This window comes from Glycine max, chromosome 16, assembly GCF_000004515.6.
Source record: "Glycine max cultivar Williams 82 chromosome 16, Glycine_max_v4.0, whole genome shotgun sequence".
Classification (NCBI taxonomy): domain Eukaryota; kingdom Viridiplantae; phylum Streptophyta; class Magnoliopsida; order Fabales; family Fabaceae; genus Glycine; species Glycine max.
This window is the reverse complement of record NC_038252.2, coordinates 19,011,827-19,031,655: the sequence shown is the minus strand read 5'-3', so window position 1 is coordinate 19,031,655 and position 19,829 is coordinate 19,011,827. Positions and strand designations below refer to the sequence as shown.

Genomic DNA, 19,829 nt, shown 5'->3' with positions numbered 1-19,829 from the left:
TAAACTTGATTCTTGTAATGATTTATTGTTTATATATCCCTTGAATCAACTAATTATCCCAACCAGTAAAATCAATAATTTAGTTAACCACTTATCATTTAAAATATTTACTTATCATTAGAATCAACTTATCATTTGATTTAACGCAGTACAACGTAGTTTGAGGAATGTACGAAAAAGTATGTGTATTCCCAAGGGTGAAACCTGCATTCAAAGAACTTTTGGTAAAATTTGCACTACACATCCCAATGTGCCCAAAATAGCATCTATAAACATTTCTCACATTTCCTGTCATTCTCAGTAGAGTAAATGATGAACATTATGGACTCAATACTGCCCCTTTATATATGATAATAAAGGAACAGCATCCTATGTACAGAGTTTCGCGCTGCCAACAGGCATAGACAAATGATTATAATGGGAGGAAAACCATGACCTGGAAACAATTTTAAACAAGTGAGTCATAAACCACCAGTCCAAGTAATAAAACTTCAATATCATCCTGAAAAAGAAAAAGATATTGTTAACGTCAGATACAACTAAAGAAGTCACAAATTACAATAATCCATAATTTTTGAACAAGTTAGTCACAGTAATTTCAATCAACATATAACTTCAAGCATGATGATCAGTGATCTTCATTTTGATCACTCATTGGGCCAGATAAAACTACTATGGGAAAATAGAAGAAAAGGAGTTGGAAAAATGGAAACTGGAAACAACAAACCGGTCCATTAAGATCAGGCAATCCTTTCCAACATTTTATTATTATTATTACTATTATTATCATCATGAGTACACAACTAGATGCTTCTCAGTCTAATGATTTACTGTCCCATAAGTTCATTGATATTATTCTTGGAAGTCACATCTTATACGGCCTACAATTTGGAAGTTATTCTCTATGACTGATTCTGTCAAGTGTCATCAATTGTGTCACTCGGGTTAATGAAAATAGAGAATGACCTATATTATTGTTAAAGAAAACCTAACACATTAGGGAATTGGTAGGTAGGGAAAGTAAAATAAAAATAGTAAAAGAAAGCGAGGGGGAGTAGAAAACCACGTATGTGGACATAGAAAGGAAATATACCCTATAAGAAGTATCAATGTATGAACACAAAAACTGAGCCTGCACATAGCACCACCATCTTCAACGCCTGCTCAAATTAAATGTGATCTTCAACGCCTGCTCCAATTGTGCAAATGCAGATGGATGCATACTGCTCATTGCAGCATCAAATGATTCTCCATGAATAGAAGCACATTTTTGTAGATTTTCTCACACTGTCCTCAAGAGACAGCTGATTGATACGGTCTGAAAATTTGATCTAGCAACAAAATAAATAAATGCAACACTTCCTTTGTTACTCTCACGATGTACATCATTCAAAAATGAAAATTTCATCTAGTTTTCATAGATTTGTTACCTGTCTTTTTCTGAATTCTTTACTAGGAATGGTGCCCTCATCAGGAGACGTGCTGGAGCTCATGTCACCACTGTTATTAAAAATAGACATGAAGAATTATATTTTTAAAAATATTACTGAATGCCATCTAAAACTAGGGATATCCCCCTTATAGTTTCTAAACCATAGAGTTCCCTTCAGAACTAAGCTTTTGCAATAGTTGGTTATGGCAAGTCTCTTATAATATATATAATAGACTTGCCATAACCAATTATTGCAACAACTTAAGCTATTAAACAAAAATACATGAATGATATTTATAATACATCTCTAATAAGATTAAACAAAACACAAAGAAACCAGATCAAGAATCAACCAAGGTTCCTACCTACTACTCTATACTAAATGCCAAAAGACTATAAATACAAAAAACTAACCTGGACTCTTCCTCGGTTAAGTCATCATTTCTGCCCAGAATTACACTAGTGCAAACACTGCACATCAAAACATAAACAGGGGTCACTTACTCCTTATTTGCAAACAATGAATAATATTTAAAGATTAGTACCTCAAAATTTGATCCAGTTTGTCAAGTACTTGAGGCAGTCTTGATGTCAGAATTATTGAGAGGGCTAAGCCAATTGTCTTCTTCTGGATGGAAGAAACGTTATCTACCTGGAAAAACTTGTATACATAAATTCACAATAAAGGATACAACATTAAATTGGCCAAGATGACACATTTACCCTTAACAACTAAATGTTGACTGAAAACTTAGTTAGATATTGATTTTAAGAAATGACTAAATGCTGACTGAAAACACTGTCTCTAAAGCATAGCCACACCGACCTTGTCAACCCAAATGTCAACCAGACAAAGAAGTATATTTTCTTGAACTGGGATGGATGCTGTCTGAAGCAGTTGAGAAGTTGATGGATCTGATGCTAATTGGGCAAGTGAATTTGTATTCATCACTAAAAGCCTAGCCAGGATGGCAGCAGAAGATGCTTTAACAGATGTTTTAGAAGGATTGTGATCATCTCCTCCACTCAAACATCCTACAATTAACTTCTGCAATAAAAAAATTCAAGGGCTCCAAAAAAATTCTCTACACTGTGAACTATGAAACATTAGTTGAACAACACATAGTTTGATTTACTATGATATCTTATGAGCTTATTGTTATAATTATGTGTATCTTTTGATAGATTTTGTTTTTAGCTTCCCTAGTCTCCTACTTAGCTTGTGGTAGAAGACAGCAGTATGGCTTGTCTTGTCAAGCTGTCTCTATCCCTTTTTGATGTATATATATATGTATTATTTGAATGTAATAAAGCAAGTGAGTGAGTGAACAGTTTTTATTTCTCACATATTCAAGCTTCAAGTTGGTATTAGAGCTGGTTCTCCGGCCACCATCGTCGCCGCCGCTGTCCGCCGTCCGCCGCCGCCGCCGTCCGTCGCCGCCGCCGCCGCCGTCAAATTCGCCAGCGAGTTCAGGGTTTTGTGCGCCTCGAGGAGCGCGACACAACCCCGCAAACCGCGTGGCCAGATTCGCCGCCACGCGCCGCCACGCGCCGCTCTACAGCAGCGCCTCTTCCCGGCGCGTGAAGCCCACGCGCCGACCTCCGGCCACCGGAATCGCGCCGGACTTGTCTCAAACGGAGCGCCGTCTTCCCCTGTTTTCGTTCCAGCCTCTAGTGCAGTGTTTACATGTCATTTTGTGCTTCCTCCTCTCTACTCCGTTAGGTTTTTTGTTTTTCCTTGACAAAAATGCCGTCTTCTGGTCCTGTTTTTTCATTCTCTGGAACTCCCACCATTACTACTGCCAAACTCAACTGGAAAAACTATATGTCTTGGTCTGCTTCCGTGGAGTTATGGTTTCTCGGCCAAGGATATCATGATCACTTGGAAAAGGGAGTTGATGCTGTTCCGAATGACAAGAGAGCTGAATGGGAAAAGCTGGATTTTCAGTTGTGTGCAGTGCTATGGCAATCTGTTGAACCGGATGTTTTGGAGATCCTTAGATCATTCAAAACATGTTGCTCTTTTTGGAAGAAAGCACAAGAGATATTTGCCAACGACATTCAAAGTTTGTTTGATGCAACCCAGAAAGTTGCTGCTCTCAAACAAACCAGCCATGATATGATTGCGCATGTAGGGAAAGCTAGAGCAGCAGTGGAAGAACTGAAGAGATTTCTTGCAGCAAAATCGTTGGAGGAAGTGAATAGGAAGCTGGACAAGTTCTACATGGTCCTTATCTTGAGAAGTCTACATTCAGATTTTGATCATGTGCGTGATCAAATTCTTGCAGGTGACCAAGTCCCGTCAATGGACTCCCTCATTACTAGACTTCTTCGCGTGCCTCAAGCCTTGAAAGAAGAAAATTTAGCTGAAAGTGTGGAAACATCAGCTATGGCTGCATCTCGTGGAAGAGGGGGAGGTCGCAACAATAGAGGAGGTCGTGGTGGAAGGAGTGGACGTCCTCAATGCACATATTGCAAGAGGATGGGTCACACTCAAGAGAATTGTTATTCCCTGCATGGCTTCCCTGACAAAGTAGCTCAGGTAACTCAGACCGAAAAATCAGAGCCTAAGTTCTCTGATACAGAGTATCAGGAGTATCTAAAGCTGAAATCCGAGAAATCCAGCAACCAGGCTTCATCTTCCTCTGTACCATGTTATTCAACAGCATGTATTTCTCAATCTATTGACGGTCTCAGTCCTTGGATACTTGATTCAGGTGCCTCTGATCATATTTCTGGTAATAAGTCCTCTTTTACATCCATTTCTTTTCCAAAAATTCCTCATCTTGTCACTGTAGCTAATGGTTCCAAAGTTGCAGCTCAAGGAAGTGGTCAAGTATCTTTATCTTCCTCATTGAAGTTGGACTCTGTTTTGTTTATTCCACAATGTCCCTATAATTTAATTTCATTGAGTCAGTTAACTCGTTCATTAAATTGCTCAGTAACCTTTACCGCTAATTCTTTTGTTATCCAGGAACATGGCACGGGTCGACTGATTGGAGAAGGACATGAATCACGAGGACTTTACTACATGAAGTCCAACTTGTCTGTCTCCTGTTCAGCAACTTCAAATCCCAAACTTTTGCATGATCGTCTAGGTCACCCAAGTCTACCAAAACTAAAATTGATGATCCCTAGTCTGAAGAATCTTCGAGTCTTAGAATGTGAATCTTGTCAACTAGGAAAACATGTTAGGTCATCATTTCCACAAACTGTTCAAAGATGTAATTCAGCTTTCTCTACCATTCATTCTGATATTTGGGGACCAAGCCGTGTTACATCTTTTGGTTTTCGATATTTTGTAACTTTTATTGATGAATTCTCTAGATGTACTTGGGTTTATTTAATGAAAGACAGATCTGAACTTTTGCCTATCTTCATGTCCTTTCTCAATGAAATTGAAAACCAATTTGGAAAAACAATTAAGATTTTCAGAAGTGATAATGCCAAAGAGTATTTCTCTCATGATTTCTCTTCTTTATTATCTTCAAAAGGCATTCTGCATCAATCTACATGTCCTCATACACCACAGCAAAATGGTATAGCAGAAAGGAAAAATCGTCATCTCCTTGACACCGCACGATCACTAATGTTCGCTTCTCATGTTCCTTCACACCATTGGGGGGATGCGGTGCTCACTGCTTGTTTCTTAATCAACAGAATGCCTTCTTCTTCTTCTCTTAAGAATCAAATTTCTTAATCAACAGAATGCGGTGCTCACTCAATCATTTTTCCTCATGATCACTTATTCCATGTTCCACCCAAAGTGTTTGGTTGTACTTGTTTTGTCCATAATCTCTCCCCTGGTTTAGATAAACTTTCTGCCCGAGCAATCAAGTGTGTCTTTTTAGGTTATTCTCGTCTTCAAAAGGGTTACAAATGCTACTCTCCACCTACCAGGCGATACTATATGTCTGCAGATGTAACCTTCTTTGAAGACACACCTTTCTTTCCATCATCTACGGACTATTCTTCTTCCATCCAAAATGTTCTTCCGATTCCCTCTCCATGTCCTCTAGGTACCTTAAACCAAGATGTTAGTGAAGTTCCATCTTCTCCACCACATCCACCTGAAGTTGCTCCTCCACCTCTTCTTACATATCAACGCAGGACACAGCCAGTTGGTTCTACAGTATCTGAAGCTTCTCCTCTTGATTCTCATCCTTCTTCAATCAATCCTCAAGCCATGGATCCTGCTACTTCTCATCCCTCTGATTCAGACTGGCCCATTGCCATCCGCAAAGGTACTAGATCCTCTCGTAATCCTCATCCTATCTATAACTTTCTAAGCTATCATCGTTTGTCTCCTTCATATTCTTCTTTTGTTTTCTCTCTATCTTCGCATTCTGTCCCTTCTAATATTCATGAGGCACTGAGTCATCCTGGATGGCGACAGGCTATGATTGATGAAATGCAGGCTCTTGAACATAGTGGTACTTGGGAACTTGTTTCCCTTCCTCCTGGCAAGAAGGCTGTGGGTTGCAGATGGGTTTATACAGTTAAAGTTGGGCCTAATGGTGAGATTGATCGACTTAAGGCTCGCTTAGTGGCTAAAGGTTATACTCAGGTATATGGCCTTGATTATTGTGACACTTTCTCTCCAGTCGCTAAGATCACTACTGTCCGTCTGTTCCTTGCTATGGCTGCCATGCGTCATTGGCCTCTCCATCAGCTTGATATTAAAAATGCATTTCTTCATGGTGACCTTGAGGAAGAGATCTACATGGAGCAACCTCCTGGGTTTGTTGCTCAGGGGGAGTATGGTCTTGTGTGTAAGCTGCGTCGATCCCTCTATGGGTTGAAGCAATCCCCTCGGGCTTGGTTTGGTAAATTCAGTCATATTGTTCAACTCTTTGGGTTGAAACGAAGTGAAGCCGATCATTCTGTTTTTTTATTGTCATTCATCCCCTGGGAAATGTGTTTATTTGATAGTATATGTTGATGATATAGTGATTACAGGGAATGATGCTACTAAGATTGTCCAGCTAAAGGAGCACTTATTCAGTCATTTCCAGACCAAAGACCTAGGGTATTTGAAGTACTTTCTTGGTATTGAGGTGGCTCAATCAGGAGATGGTGTTGTGATCTCACAGAGAAAGTATGCTCTTGACATTTTGGAGGAGACAAGCATGCAGAATTGTAGACCTGTTGATAGCCCTATGGATCCTAATCTGAAGCTCATGGCAGATCAAGGTGAAATCTATCATGACCCCAAAAGATATAGGAGACTTGTGGGAAAACTAATTTATCTCACTATTACAAGACCTGATATTTCCTTTGCTGTTGGAGTAGTTAGCCAGTTTATGCAAAATCCCCGTGCTGATCATTGGAATGCTGTTACACGTATTCTTAGATATATAAAGAGAGCTCCGGGACAAGGACTGCTTTATGAAGACAAAGGTAACACACAAATATCTGGGTATTGTGATGCAGATTGGGCTGGCTGTCCCATGGATAGGAGATCCACATCAGGATACTGCGTCTCTATTGGAGGAAATGTTATCTGTTGGAAAAGTAAGAAGCAAGCTGTTGTTGCTCGATCTAGTGCAGAGGCTGAATACAGATCTATGGCTATGGTTACATGTGAACTTATGTGGGTTAAACAAATTCTTGAAGAGTTGAAATTCTGCAAAGTGGTGCAAATGAAGTTATATTGTGATAATCAGGCTGCTCTTCACATTGCTTCAAACCCAGTCTTCCATGAGAGGACCAAGCACATAGAGATTGACTGTCACTTTATTCGAGAGAAGCTACTGTCCAAAGAGATTGCCACTGAGTTCATTAATTCTAATGATCAGCCAGCTGATATTTTGACTAAGTCTTTAAGGGGGCCTAAGATTCAGTTTATATGTTCCAAGCTTGGTGCATATGATTTATATGCTCCAGCTTGAGGGGGAGTGTTATAATTATGTGTATCTTTTGATAGATTTTGTTTTTAGCTTCCCTAGTCTCCTACTTAGCTTGTGGTAGAAGACAGCAGTATGGCTTGTCTTGTCAAGCTGTCTCTATCCCTTTTTGATGTATATATATATGTATTATTTGAATGTAATAAAGCAAGTGAGTGAGTGAACAGTTTTTATTTCTCACATATTCAAGCTTCAAGTCTTATAACAGACTTACTTGTAAAGTACTGCTAATAAGTGGCAGCACTTCCATGGGGAAACACTGTAAAGAGGCAAAATCAAATGAGAATACTGTTTTTGAAGATTTTTAAAATATATATGAAAATCAAGCAAAACTATCAGCCCACTTAGTGTCCTACATGATCATAATGGTCCAAAAATAAAAATGCCTAATGCCTCAGAAGGTTAATAAGTTAATCTCAAGATGCTAATGAAGGTAGGACCTATGAAAGCACTTAATCCAAATTCAAACAAAAGCTTAGGGAGAAGAGGAGGAAAAAAGGAGATAGAAGATATCAGCATTATTAGGTTCCTAGTATTGTTAAAATAATATGTTTGAGCAGTTGAGGTTGTACTAACAGACCTAGTAAGTAGTATGAATAAAGGTATTAGGTTAGACGTTAGAGTATTCTATTGCATTCTATCAAATATCAATGATATGCTCAATGCTATTACTGTTGGCTAAACCTATAACTCTCAACAGGAGGCCTCATCATATACCAAAAGTCCCAGCAGTTCATATCCATCATTGTTAGTTTTAAAAATTGACAAATTTGGAATGACATACCTGTATTAAGATATCAATCACAGGAAGAACTGAAAGAATGCCTTTGTCATTGACATTTCCAATAACCAAATCAAGAATTTTAGCAATATTTGTTGCATGCATGCTCAGAAAGTCATTTCCACCCAAAATTATGTAATCTTCAATTATGTTCATAGCAACCTGTACTTCAGATAAAGATAATGAATATAAAAATATCACAAAGATATTAAAATCAGGTCCCCAACTGACTGTTAGGGGTAGATGGGCACTAACTAAACCAGCAAGAATATTTAACCATGATAATGATCATAAGCCCAACAAAGTTATGAAGCTGATAAATACAGCACAAAGCAGTGGGATGCCATTGTCTGAAATTTTGATACCTCCATCAAATTCAAAACTGAATGATTACACTTTTCACAAATTTGATAATTGTTGACTTATCTGAAACCCAGCTAAAGAAAACTACATTGATTCTCCTTCCATAATCCATATATAGATTACACTAAGTCCATTTTTCTAGTACATATCCAAGAACAGTTTCCCTATTAGTGTCATTAATTCAAAAATATTATGCACATCATATAAACACAAGTACACGTGATATAGTTGTCACAATCCAGTAATCGTGCACACTGAAACTTTTATAAAGACTACTTCATCCTAGTGTCACAAACAATCACTGTCTTTCTCTTGAATACAGAGAGCATGAGTAAATAGTAAATCGAAAATTTATTAGAGCATGGCTAGGTCTAACCTGTAAATGGTCAAAATTTCTTTCCATAATCTCCACAAGGCGTGAAAAATATTGTAACAATTGAGGCACCATTGATGGAGCATGAGAAAGTGTGGCCTCCCATAACTGAAAGGTTATCCAGTTGAATTTTCATGATATATTCTTCACAACAATAGTACCATCTAATTAGTAAAAAAAGACAGCAGGATTACCAGCATGCTATCTTCTAGGAGATTCAGTTCATCTGGACTATTAATATCAATTCCATTCTCCAGAATTGGCAGTAGTATATTGTAGCAAATGGGTGACTGGTAACCAAGTGCAACCACAAAGTTTCTCAGGGCAACAAGAAGCTGTATCTGCAGCAGACTTTCACCAGAATACTCCTCCCAGACCTTGCCATAACAAAAGCAATAGAAAGAAGACAAATTCCATTTTGATTAGTCGGGGAGTTAACTAAGCTACTCTGATATGTAACTTGCAGGGTAAGACCTAAACAAAAATGTGATTAACATGTTAACATATTTTTATCTACCATCCAAAACAATTTATTCTATATCCTTTGGCAAGTGATTCAGGTAAGCCAGAATCAGTTGAATCATAAAATTAAATAAAATTAATCATACAGCTTAGAAAACTTCTTACTTGAGTTCCTGTGATCCTATTCATCAAGCTATTTTTATTTTATTACACTTCCTTTTCTGAAAATGGAAGAGAAAGACTACACAAATAGTCTGCCTCATTAAAGAAAGACCAATCTTAAATTCTTATTTTCAAAATATTTTTCATTTTTTAATGAAGGCAGATGGAATGTGTCAAACTGTTTGGTCTGCTGCCCTTCTTTAGGAAAATCTACCTTGTTCCAGTGCACCCCACCCTCTGCCTCTCTCCCTAATGCTGATCCTCTATCTCATCTTTCATTGTCATCTCGCTCTCTGCTGCAGTGCTTTGTGGTGGTTCTGTGCTTTATGTGTTCTGCATGCTGAGTAATAGGCTGAGTATGTGTAGTCCAGTGGCTCATTACATGTTAGCTAATAGCTATATTCTCAAGTTTATACATTTAAATTTGTCAATTATGTCAGGAGTTATTTGACTTTAAAATGATAATATCTAGACATTTGTAATCTTTCGTTAAGTGAAAAATATAAGCAATTTTTCATTATTGATTAAGAAGCTCATAACTCGATGTACTTTGACTTGTGATCTGGAGAATAAGCCCTCCCATTCACGATTTGATTCCCCAAATTTGTTGAAGATTACACATTGACTAGTGATAAGGCTAAAATAATGTATACAAGTACAAGGCAATGCTCACCTTACAAGTCAGTTTTGGGGGGTTGAATTAGGCCTAAACCCAAATTCTAATTTGGTCTCAAAGCCTATCCTAGCAATTATTTTTGGGCCTGTTGGGAAACCTGCTATCAGGCCTTTACTGGACCACCGCAAATATTCAATCCTACAAATTTCACATTCATGAGGGGGGGTGTTGAAGATTCCACATCGACTAGTGATTAGCCAAAGTAGTGTATATATAAGTATAGGGAAATCCTCACCTTATACGCCAATTTTGTGGGGTTGAATTAAGCCTAAACCAAAATTCTAATTGCTATTTTTCATTAATAACAAGAATCTCATAATTCAAGATATGCTTTGATTTGTGATCTGGAAAATAAGCCTATTCACGATTTGATTCCCGATTTAATAACCATGATGTGCGTATCAAATTGACCCTAAATTTATTCTGAATAACTCATCCATATTATGTGTGGCATGTCATCTCACAAATTTTTAGCTTCAGCAGCAAATTAAAATACAAATCAGAGCATCATTAATGAGTTGATTTATTTACTCATGCCATACCTATTTTCTATTAAAGAAACTGATTCACAATTTACTGAAAAAGAAAAAAAAATGCACCTTTTTCTTTCACTGAACCTAATCAAGTTATTCAAGTATTAAAATACAAAGGTTAGTAAACAAAATAAAAGAAAAAGTCTGGATATTTCTTGTGTTACCTTCTGAAAAAACTGCACCAACTTGTTTGCAAATGGAATAACTTCACTAACATGTCCAATAAGGATAGAGATCAAATTCAAAATCTGAACCTGAAGAAATATTTAAAGAAGATGAACAGTTCACTAATAGGATCAAATGTTGAACGAAAATTCAGTTTCAGGTTATAATTTACACAATATATGTTTGCTCTTGTCATGCAGATAAATTTCAGTAACATGGAAGAAAATGTAATGTGCCTGTGTAGTCAAAGGCACTTAGAGGTTGAGGTGTGATGCCCCTCTTGTGAGGCACACCTCTCAGCTGCCTTAGGCAAGATACTAGTCTTTAGCAACTAACTGATAACAAAAAAGCTCCAAAACCCTGTCCATAACTTGCAAATTAAAAGGGAGGTCAAACAGTGTTTGATCCATACCAGCTAGTCAACAGTAACGTCCATGCTGGTTGCATGGATCAAATGATGTCATTGGGATCAACCAAAAATGGATACAGAAGTTAATGTATCTAAACTACAGTGAACTACGACCTACTTGCTACATTCATCCAAGGGAAAAACGAAGAAAGTTCACTATTGTAAATGCATATTTTAAGCAATAGCCAATTAGCACCCAAACTGTAATCCCAATAGACCCAATTCCTCACTGTTGCTGAGGTTTTACAACCTTAGTGTGAGATTTAGTACACTACACAACCCTCTGCATTCACCACAAATGTCCTTGAAAATTGCTTGCCAGTGCAGGCTATTTGGGTGGGGTCACATGACAGGCTAGGTCCGTGAATTTTAAACTCCCAACCAAGACGAATTATTTCCTCGGTACCCTACATTACACCTTTTCAATAGTGTCTAAAAGAATTTATTTTTCCATCAAGAAGGAAAAAGTTCCCAAGCATTAGTATTTACCTTTGAATCAAATTCCCGAACATCCTCAAACAACTTAAAACATGAATCCCAACAAATAGGAAGAAGATCAACATACTCCCTCTCTGAAAAGTTTGCATCTTCAATATGCAAGCATAGGGATCGACATGCTGCCAGCTAAAAAATATATATTCACATGGTTAGTTCGAAACAAGATAAAGAAGGATATGTTGAACTAGCAGAGAAACATAAGTAATGATAACAAGAATACATTATACATGTCTATGTAACATACCCGGACAGATAAATCTTTGTCCTGTAACAATCTGATTAATGCACAGTATACGGGCCTTTTTGTATCATCTTTGATCTGTTAAGGATAGAAGAGACATAATGACTAAAGTGAATACAAATGACTTTTCCTTGTGTGAAGGTTTTAGATGGATTAAGAGAAAAATGAGTTATTTTACTGTCATAAACCTTTACTAAACCAACACAGAAATATAGGTTTTGAATTTTACAACACTTGGGACATGAAAGAAACTAAGAAAGCTTCTCATCAAATCTTTTAATAAAATTGAACTGTGAAAATTTTGAAGTTTATTCACAAAGCAACTCAATAAATTATATACCTCAGAAACCCACTGCCCCAAAATTATAGCAACTTTACGATGAATGATACGCAAATTTGGATGTTCATTTGAGAGTTCGAGTGATAAAGCACCATTAAACCTGCAAATGAATGATTAATAGTCAGAGTGCTTTAAAATCCAGTGACAGCCAAACAAAAGAAGGGTCCAATATCAAAAAAATATTTTGATAGTTAATACGTTAAAGAAACATAAATCTGAACCATCGAATAAGTTACCTCTAGTGACTTGTTGCAAGTTAGATTGCCTCATATAGCTCCCCTAATATGTGTTTTATGTGTAGATCTGACATTGAAACCGTGTCTCACTCATTTTTCCAGTGTAGCTGTTAGATTATCTTGGAACAAACTTACTTTTGTTGAGAATGAGATTTGGGTGTCCTAATTTGTTTGATCAGTTTCTATTTTCAAGGGTTTGATAAGAAGGAAAATAACTGGTTGTGGCATTATTCCATTTCGGTTGGGAAATGCAGTCAGATGTTTGAAATAAGTGATCAGGGGATTGTAACTTATCACAGATGAAACTTTGTACAGAGTTCCATTACCAGTGGGTGGCTGTGATTTCTTAGGGTTACCAAAGTCCAGACACAACAAAATTAAACGATCTTCAATTTTTAGGAATGGCAAGATCGAAATATGGATAACTTACGTCAATAAAGCATAGTAGCTATGAACTTACCAGTCTTTAAAACTCAAGTAGTTTGAGAGTTCCTAATAAACATAAGCAGTAGCACCATAAGCAGCATCTTTAAGAAGCAATGCAGGAGTAATTTCCGCCACTGAAGTTGGACAATTATTCATAGACTCTTGAAGAAGAAAGACCACAACAGGACCTAGCAACTAAAAATAACAGTCACAACCACACCCATATTAATCTATAGTCAACACAGTCAATGATTGAAATATCTCGAAAAGAGAACAAACATGATAATGTGATGTTTAAATGGCACCTACTTGGCTATTAGTTTCAAATAATACAATGTACAAAGCTTCAGCACATGGCCTCAATTTTTCTGTCCACTGAACCATATCCTGCTCATGGTGAAAAGACTCAGGGTTACGATACCACTCTTCCAAATCACTTGCTGTCAGAACAAAATACCTGTTGAAAGATAAAGACATTAGTCTGGTAATAGAGTGCATAATCATAAGGAGAAATATCACTAAGTCTCAAAGCAAATTACAATCATATAGTTGAATAACAGAAGCTCATCACCTCCAAAATATAAGAAAAAAGAAGTTTAATTGTATATTTCGTAATTAGTAATCAGTGAATTTAAAACCTGCATTAACACCTTGAGATATTGCTCACAGCTCAGTAAAATACATACAAGCATGCAGACATGAGTATATACTCAAATGATACAGAAAAATCCCAGAACTTGCTTGCTATCACATATTTTCCAGAACTTGAAGTTGAAAGCAACAGCTTTGGTTTTGCAATATTGCTACTATTTTGCCACATACATACTCTAATACTCAGTATCATAAGATTCTCTGAGGCAGCAGGGTAGACATAAATTTCCAAAGATTTCTACATGTTTTATTTCCAAGACTATATTTAAAATAATGACTTGTATTGATTATTCAAATCCCATCTATTTAGCCTCCTTATTCATAACAATTTAATGATCTGAGGAAGAGTTATCCTAAAAAAATTTAGACTCTTATGTACCTTACAAATACTGATTGATTTCCTAAATATGTTCAGCTCCATTCACAGGAAGCTGTCCAATTAAAACACACACACACACAATACTACTCAATCTAGAAAAAACAAAAGGAACCTCTAAATAATGACTACTTGGCAAGGGATCTCCTTCACTGATTTAGAGAAATCAAATAGCTTGGAACAACTCCTTTTTCTAATTTGACTCTATTTGCATAAAACTTAACATTTATAAACACATAGCATACCTTTAGGCCTCACTCAGCTTAGAAAACAGACAAATACAATTAAAATAAGCAAGTCAAGAAGTGGTTGCAAAGTGAATACCTCGATATCAACACATTACACAAGTGGACTATCCGTTCAGTGGGAAGAAGGGAAGTTAAAACACCACCAACCGCACTGGAAATGTTTTTCTTCATCAGCTCCAGTGTAACTCCATTTTCGTCCATCACCCTACCAGTAAGACTTGGCTTGTACTCCTTACATTCCAGAATATTTTTAATCATCACCATACACTGAATGAGAAATTGCTCAAATGACAACAGATATGGATCAGGATCTGTTATCCTATTCAAACAGAAGTCCAAGACCGATGAAAGAACAAATTTATCACCAAATGAGTATGGATGTCTACCCTGAAAGGCAACTAAAATTTTCATCAATTTGGTACATGCCCTCTTTACAAAGTCCTAAAATTTAGGATATTGTTTTTGAAAAGACGAATCTGCAAACAACCAAAATGTCTTGTAAGAATAAAAGGAAAAAAAATAATATTTATGTTTTCTTTTTCTTTGCACTATATGAGAACTAGACATTGTAGATTGTAGTCTGACTAGGGAAGGAAATATTAGAATTTAAAGGTTCAAATCTTTAGCAAAGCATCTCATCACATAGCATATAGATAGTGTTTATTATTTGCAAAAAAAATGAGAAAAACAAAAACTAATGTACTACAGTCCTGGGTACTGAAAGATAAAGATAGATTAAGAAACACAAACATTGTCATAAAGATGTGTTAAATATTCAAAGCTACAAAGCCATAGCCAAAGATTAAAGAAAAGGTAGTCAATGAATTTGCCCACTGTGCTTTACATAAACATCATTTTAAGGGTCATTCACTCCTTATTTTATTTTTTTCATGTATATCCACTATCTACCTCAGTATTTTTAACTTTGCAATTTATTTTCTATTTTTTGTTGTCTTGGCCCTTCACTATGCAATATCCACGACCATAGAGTATTGTTGGTCTTGCAGCTGTCGAGGAGAATTTTCCTTTGAGTTTGATAGACACATTCCAAATAAAAAGTTATGCTCAAATTTTCTCCATTTCATCCAGCCAGATTGACTACTATGTGTGACATTCTCTCCACAACTCAAGTTTAAAACTTACTCCTCCAGATTCACCAACTAAGATTATATCATCCAACTTCTGGCAAAATGATGCATTAAAGCATGTTTGGACTGTCCCTAAGAACAAATCATCCAACTATAAGGTGTGCCTAAATACATTCAATCCGAAGTTAAAGAGTGTGTGGAGACACAGTGGGCCTATGGTACAAATCTTCCATTACACCTCCATAAGTTTGTATACCAAAAAAAACTTCGTACCCCATTGCCCAGAGGCTCTTCGCTATGCGAAGGTATGGGGGAGGGATGTTGTACGCAACCTTACCCTTGCATATGCAAAGAGGCTGTTTCCGGATTCGAACCCATGACCAACAAGTCACCAAGGCACAACTTTACCGCTGCACCAGGGCTCGCCCTCATAAGTTTGTATACCAATTAAATGAAAATTTATTCACACTATGTTTGGATCATCAAAATCCCAGCTAAAAATATAAAGTGAAGTCTGCATTACAAATTATCATTCTACAAAACTGTAACTTGGCATGCTTATATGTAGCATGCTATGAGGGAACGACTCTTGTCCAGGAACCAAATGATTCTTAATGTTTTCATTTTGATTTTACAAACGTTTATAACAGTTATTTGTACTAACTTACACGAGGATGAACATATATACACAAGAAATAGAAATCTCACAGTATGGAAGGAGTGATTGAATGGCACTCAAGAGCACAGGTGAGACTTCCTTGACTGGCCGAACCTCCTACATAATAGTAATATATGGCCCAATACCTTAAATTTTAAATTTATCAATTTGAAAAGGGTGCTAAACTTCAAGACACAGAAATCGTCATAGAGAATTAAAACAAGAGATAGATAGACAATTACCTGAAAACACTTTGAATCACTTTGAAATCCAGAAATAATTAATTGCCGAACAATCTTCGAACATAACAGCCATCGCTCACATGTAAGATAAAGTTCATGAGGCTGATCTTCAGCATTTAGATTACAGCTTTGAGAAAGAGATGAGAAACCATGCAGTATTGTCTGCATATCACTTTGCCAAAGGCGCCAGCTATAATCAAAGAAATGGGATGATATCTGCCAAACAAATCAGTTGAATATTTGAATATATTATATTTTCTAAGCCATGCACAGGTACTAAACAGTAATCTTATTGTATAAGTACTACGTCAATCAGATGCAGAATTTTGAGACAGAAAGGTAAAGATTCAAAAAATAGGGAGAAACGATAAAGTGGAATACAATATAAACCCCAACAGAGCCTAATGCTAGACCATATGTATTTCATAAGGTTAGATAAGAGCAACCACTGAAAAAATTAAGAATGAAGTACCAAACATAAAAAGATAATGGATTTCAATACAACTTATAGCAATTCATTCTGGCTCTTTATCATTACGAAAGAACAGTTATCCTTGGTGATGTTAGTATTGAGCAGTGACAAACTTAATTTGACAGCGGCATCAAATGTTTTTATCTTAGCTAATGTAGTAGATATAGATAGAGACCAACTAGGACATACAAACATTGCAATATATTGGACCCAAGCACCTGCCTCTACTCAATGCTACATATCCTCCTTTACTGATATTCCTCTTATCTATATTAAGTTCACCACCCTCTTGACAGGGTTAAATTATTGTAATTAAAGTTCCTCTTAATCTACCACAATCCACTCAATTATTAACTTAATGGTTGAAATTAAAAAATGACTCACAAAAGGCAATGAGACATACTCCCATGCTGATATGCCTAAAATTGAAGAACACACTAGGTTGAGTGATAGACATCCCTTCCAGAACGAAAAAACAAATTAAGCTACCCCTATAGACCTTAACTACTAAGATAGTTGGGACAACCTTTTAAGGGAGAGTGGCGATACTGCCTCCTCAAAAGTTTAATGTATCGAGCCATAAAGCCTTCAAATACCTACATCCAAGTTTCCAACAACTCACTGATAGAACCTCCTTGCTACCCTTGTAAGAACAAGTTAAAAAATATTATGAAAAAAGTCATCCATATTTGTGACTTTGTATATGTATATCTGTAGTCAAGATCTCTTCACTATGCAGACAGCAAATCTGTTTAAACAAGGTTTTCTTTTATATAGAAGATTTTTTTCTCCAAAGAACAATAAAGACAAGATTATTAATGAGGTTTGCATGATGTTCCAATAATGACTGAAAACATTTTGTAAGTTGTCAATGTACAGCATAAAGGCAAAGATTTAGACAGTTGAAAGCAATACTAAACAAAAAAAGAATAACAGAAAGGATTGCACCTCTGCAAAGTTGCGTTGGTCTGATGTAAGGCGTTTTGTGGACAACTCCTTTAAGGTCCTAAATAGAATCAAAAAGATTCGATGGGAAGCAAGAACATCTGCTGATTGAATTTGTTGTGATAAAACCAAAAAGATGTCTGGCCTGAGGAGTCATTAAATTAGCATATCAATATATAGTACTAGCTTTAAGAAGAATGTTAAAAACAGAAAAATGCATAGAAGCCAAACATTAAGACAGCTTATAACATGTTTGCAGCAAAAAACCATGCATGTTGGATATTAATGTATTAAAGACAATTTAGACAAATCACTTTGTAAGGTATGAATTGCGTAGGAAATTAAAATCCGTTAGACAAAACATATTGCCATGGGAGTTCAAGATAAATAGTGAACCAAAATGAACAATGAAAGAGAGAAGTAAAAAGTAGGATGGGTGAAATTTCAATTGCAGTATTGTGGACACATTAAATATTCCTGAAAACCAAAGAAATAAATATCAAAAGTACCATTCTTAGGGATAATCACTGCGGGCGATTCTGGAGATGAGCACCGCCAGCATCAGAGCTATCTGCGTTTTAAAAAGTGAAAGGGGATAGAAGCAGTAAATATCTACAACTCATCACAATTCACAAGCATAGCCAATAAAAATAAAATACTAAAAACATTTGAAATGCATGCTGGGGTGAAGGATGGCTAATATCATTTACCATTAAGTCTAACCAAAACCATGACCCATATCCCCATGACAAAGTATCTAAGATCAGAAAGTCCGTCACAATGGAAAGGGTCACAACTTGTAACCCATGCAAATTGAACAACATGGGTTATGAACCAATCAACCCATCACCGAACAAAAAAGACCATTTCTGGGACCCAAGTAACTAAACAGCTTGGCAATGAGAAAATAGTAACAGTAACAAGATAACACTCCAAACAGTCGCCAAGTACGTAATCACTAATAAGCACTGCGCGCCCACAAGACATACAACACAGCCACTAAAAGAAAGAAAAACAAAAGAACCTGATCATTCTCTTCTCTCAAGTACATCAACAACTTCTGCCTCAGGTGCATTTTCTCCTCATTGCTAATTCCACTGAACAAAACGAAGAAAAACACATTCAAAAAAGCGACATTACTCTCCGCATATTGTTGCATGTGTGCTTAAGCTAGATTTTCACACAAAAACAACTTTGCAACTCAGCTATCAACACTAAAAACCAATAAAAAAAGGACCTCTCAGCAGCATTTCGATTATACATTTGTTTTTCATTTCATTTTGTATTTTCTGCCGAGAAAGCAACAGAAACAAACACTCTCCCTAAGAACGAAACTCAGAAGCGCTTACGAGGAATTGCGGCGGTGGCGCCAGTAGCGGTTGACGCTGTTCTTGAAATACACGGTGGCCATCATGCGCACATCCGTCTGCGACCCCAAATCCTTCGCGGTAATCACTTCCTGCAGTTCCATTTACAGAAAAGCCAAAACCTCAAAAACGAAACACTAAGCGCAATGCAAACTTCATCGGAACCCTAAGAGAGAGAGAGAGAAACGTTACGAGGAGGCAGGAGCAGAAGCCAGGCCTGGACTCCGATTGGGCGAGCGCGTCCTCCGCCGGACCGCGGAGACGGTGATCGGTACTCATGGAATTCGAAAGCAGCGAGTACATGGCTGCAACGTCGGAAGCCGATAGCGCCATCGGCGACGGTGGTTGAAGAGAAATGATAGTTTCTCTAAGATTAGATTCGAAGAGTGTGTGAGTGAGTGAAATGGTGTTAAGTGAAAGAAGGATTTGTTTTCTAATGTGTACAAACTAGAAATGAGAGAGAAAAGGAGAATGTGGAGAAAGTGTTACACTCTATAAATAAATTTATGTAACTTCATTTAGTCTTACTCACACATTACAACGGTAAACAAACTAAATAATTTTTAGATTAAATAGGTAAATTAGTCGAATGTCTATTTGACAAATCTCATGTGACAAGTTTGGGTTCATGTCAACAATCCCATGTGGCAAGGAATGAATTGAAAAATTAGGAAAAATTAGATTAAAAAACATTCAAAAATGAGTCTGCAGTTTTAGCTTCGAGGGTCTCCTAATAACTTGGAGAATTTCCTTAAAATGGTTTCTGGATCTTATATTCT

At 36.7% G+C, this 19,829-nt stretch overlaps 1 pseudogene; it reads right to left on the bottom strand.

Annotated features, from left to right (window-relative positions):
• Window positions 1-205: 205 nt before the first annotated feature.
• On the bottom strand, window positions 206-19,536 carry LOC100798771 (importin-11-like; annotated as a pseudogene).
• Between the last annotated feature and the right edge of the window lie 293 nt (window positions 19,537-19,829).